The following is a 4,165-nucleotide window of genomic DNA, read 5'->3' as shown; positions in this document are numbered from 1 at the left end:
GGGGGGGGGGGGGGGGGGGGGGGGGGGGGGGGGGGGGGGGGGGGGGGGGGGGGGGGGGGGGGGGGGGGGGGCAGGGCCCCCTACCCCATAAGGTGCCTCCGCCTCGGATTGTTCTCATCATAGGGCAATCGCGCACTTTTGTTCAATTATTTACTGCTTCTAACTTGGGTAGTTACAGTGTTAATATTTCTAGTCCTATACATGTGCCAATTATTTATAACAAACTTGTTAGAGTGACATCGTAGTGAGGCTTTTTACCTTTGAGGATGCTGAATTGTTGCAATTTGGAAATGAACTTGATTGAAAATGTTATGCTTGTTGGCAAGTTTTCTTATGGTAGGCCTACTTTAATTTGAAGGACATATATACATGTTTATTTTGCTAAGACTTATGTCTTAAGGGGTACGGTTGAAATTGGACTTTTGGATTTGAGACATGTTTCTTTCATTTTCTAATGTAGATGATTGTATTAACATTCTTTTATAGGGATATATCTTCTTTAATGGTAAGTGTCTTATGCGATTATTTCGTTGGACTTGTGATTTTGACTTGAGGTATGAGACCTCATTTGCCCTAGTGTGGGTTTTTGTTTGTGTTAAAGGTAATTTGTTTTTCTATTCCATGTTTGTGCTAGATTGTTAAGCCAATTGGGCGGTTTTTGCATGTTGATGTACCTACGACTAAATTTTCTTGGCCTAATGTAGCTAAGGTTAATGCTGAGGTTGACTTCCTTAAGCCACAAAGAACTAATTTGTTTATCATGTTGGGTCTAAAAAGCCTAGTATGGAAGATGATGGGTTTTGGCAACCCATTGAGTATGAGAAGATCTCTTTGTACTATTGCACTTGTAATAAACAAGGTTATGGCTCTACGACTTGCCACTCTAGCTCGGGGCATGGTGCTCTAGCCCCGATTCCTGCTCAGGAAACAACACCTTTGTTGACTGCTAAGGGTAGTGCTAGACATGTCTAGCTTCCTACGGACCCACCAGACCTGGGGGGCCCGCGTTATAGGCTAGTGTGCCCTTCAATGGTCAGGCGGACCATAGGGAGGTTAGGTTTGGTGCTGGGACTGCTCCCAGTGGTTGGGGGGGGGGGTGCTTGTGGCTACAAACACTATTGTTTTGATTCGCAGATAATGCAAGTGGAAAGCTTAGAGAGCTAGAAGGCTAATGGCAAGATCTCTCTAGCGTCGTTGCCCTATGTTACATTTGCAGAACAACTTTTACATCTATACCTCGTGGACCACTTGTGGCTCCTAATTGGGTTGAGCATATGAGTGAGGCCTTCATTACTACACGTAATACGTTTGATGCACTTCAAGATGAGGAACGTGCTATTTAGACTGGCTTAGTCCACGACTCCTATTAAGAACAAGTGTATGTTAGATTTTGATGATAACAAAAGACTTAAGAAATTTTAGTCCTCAATTTATTTTATCTTCTTAGACTTAAGAATTCTCTTCATTCTGTCCAAATTGTAACTCAAATGGTTACACCTCGGATAGTCAAGAGATAGTCTACAAAGGAGCTCCAAAGAGTTCAAGGATCGAAGAGTTAAGAAGTCAAAGAGTAGAAAATCGAAAGGTCGCAAAGGTTAAAGAATGGAAGATGTTATAACCTCATGCAAATTATGGTCTCTAACTTCTCTTGCTTTGCACTCATTCATTTACCAAACATTTTCAGCCTCAACAATACTCATCTTGAAGAGTGAATCTTGAAGTTTATTAATATATTTGTATAATTCTTCTCGTTCAACCTTTACTTAGCTGTTTGAGTTTATTACCGGAATGGTCCCTCGACTATTACGAAATTATCAATTTGGTCCTCGACAATTTTTCATGCCCAATTAAGTCCTTCGACTTTGAAAATTTTAATCAATTTGGTCCTCTGTTTATTTTGCCGTTAAAATCGGGACCAAATTGGTAATTTTGCTATAGTTAAGGAACCAAATTGGTAATTTTGCTATATTTAAGGAACCAAATTGGTAATTTTGCTATAGTCAAGGGATCATTTCAATGAAAAATTAACTACCAATTTGGTTCCTTGACTATAGAAAAATTATCAATTTGGTCCCAATTTTAATGGCAAAATAAGCGGAGGACCAAATTGGTTAAAATTTTCAAAGTCGAGGGACTTAATTGGGTATGAAAAATTATCGAGGACCAAATTGGTAATTTCGCAATAGTCGAGGGACCATTTCGGTAATAAACTCTAGCTGTTTTAATCTTTGACTTGGGATTGAGTAGTTATCACAATCTCAAAATGATTCAATAGTTTCAATATCAATTCCTTAGGATTAACAAGTATTTCAAAGGTATCATTAAGGGGAAAAAAAGGTGTAGAAGTTACATCTTCTTCATTTTTATCATTAGTCATGTAGCATTTCTCCATCTCATTTGTGGAATGATCATCTTGTGTTGTCATGAGACAGTAAGGGTTGCATTTTTTTTTTGAAACCAACTTTCATCACTTTAGGCACTCTCATCAAATTCTTCGAGTGATTTCACTATCTCTTCCTCAATGATCAATGTTTTTTCTTCAGTCACCTCTATGCTTCCTACTTCTCTCTGCTTAGTTTGTGAGACACTTCTCTTGTTATCTTTTTGTTCTATTTGTTGTTCACTTCTCTATTTACCTTAGTGTTTGTTGACTTGTGGACTATATGAGTGGACATGGATAGTCAGATTTATAGTATCCTAAGATTCTATAGTTAGCTTAAGTTAACTATCTAGCTCTTAAGTTGATTGCTCCTTTTTATTTTTCTTGACAAAGAGCTTTAATGCTTGGTTGATGTGGATTTTCCTTTCATTTTTTTTTCATGAATTTACTGAATTTCCCAAAAAATATAGTAATTTGTTCATCAACCAAAAAGCCATTACTTTTGTCTACTAACCTAGAGTTAGAAAGTTTCGCTATTAATTCAGAAGTTTTTATGTCCTTTTAGTAGGGTTGTGCGTCGGACGGCTCGGATCGGATCGGATGGTCGGATGCCCAATTCGAGCGGATTTCGGTTTGGCAATTTAAATATCAAATCATTTTTTTACGCATTAATCCTATCGGTTTGTCTAAATGTCGGATGGGGTCTGATCGGTCGGATATCCGACCTTTGTTCGGGTTTGAAATATATGCAAAAAACACTTGAAAATAAACTAAAATTACTGAAAAAGTAACTATATATATCAATATCATACTAATTACTAAACTTGTAAATACTAATTTCTAGATACTAAGTACCGAGGTCTTACTATTAAAGTATAATAAGACCTAAGTACTAAGTAATTAAGTACTAAGTACTACTAACTGATTCATTCTAAGTTCTAAGACCTAAGTACTATTACATATTTACATACCAAAATGGCAAAATGGAATGGCAGATTGGCATAATGCCTATTTACAGATTACAAGTGTCCATACCAAAATATTTAAATTGTAAATACAAAACAGTTTGCACAATTCACATTCACAGGAATCACATAATGCCAACAGATGAAGCCATCCAATATCCCAATATCCAAAGACCTACTCTTCTTCTTGTGAATTGTTACAAGTTAGTGAAAAGAATTAGTACACATTACATAAGCAAACTGTAAAGGGAATAAGGGATTATGTAATTAAAACTTTAATAGTTATTAGTTGGCAGTTGGCTCAGGAAGCTATTTTTTCATATCAATTTCGGATTAATGGCAAATTGCTACAATATGTATAGAGCAACATACCAACTTAATCCTTCTTTTCAGTTTATTGGTAGAAGTGATAAGAGTATATTTGGTCATATTTTTACCCCATATTTAAATCAATTTCTACCACTAAATATTAATATTATGTTCTTAATAATATTGAATTTCTTCATTGTGATAAATAATTATTATTTGACCAAAGATGATGAAGATTTGATAATTGAGCATAATATTAATATTTTATAGTGGCATTTATAATCTTGTTTTGTATGTGTATATTTAATTGCACCAAGTAGGTGGAAGACATGACTTGGTGGAATGATGTGATGAGTGGGAAGCAAAAGACAAATGAAAGAAGGCAAAAAGAGGCATAAAACATGGAGCCAAAAGCAAAAAGAGAAAGTGGAAGATTCTGCAGAAATTCTGGAGGAGGACAATAGGCGTCTGTCTGCGTCCTGAAACAGACGCCTATTGTCCATTTTCACAC

The 4,165-nt window shown here is 36.4% G+C and overlaps 1 protein-coding gene across 1 annotated transcript in view; it reads right to left on the bottom strand.

The window, feature by feature from the left end:
- LOC116010762 (zinc finger BED domain-containing protein RICESLEEPER 2-like) overlaps positions 1 to 4,165 on the bottom strand; it is a 13,217-nt gene that overhangs the window by 3,285 nt on the left and 5,767 nt on the right. The window lies entirely within an intron of this gene.

This window comes from Ipomoea triloba, chromosome 2 (assembly GCF_003576645.1).
Source record: "Ipomoea triloba cultivar NCNSP0323 chromosome 2, ASM357664v1".
NCBI classification, from domain to species: Eukaryota; Viridiplantae; Streptophyta; class Magnoliopsida; order Solanales; family Convolvulaceae; genus Ipomoea; species Ipomoea triloba.
Note: the sequence above shows the minus strand (reverse complement) of the source record. Positions and strands in the feature narration are given on the sequence as shown.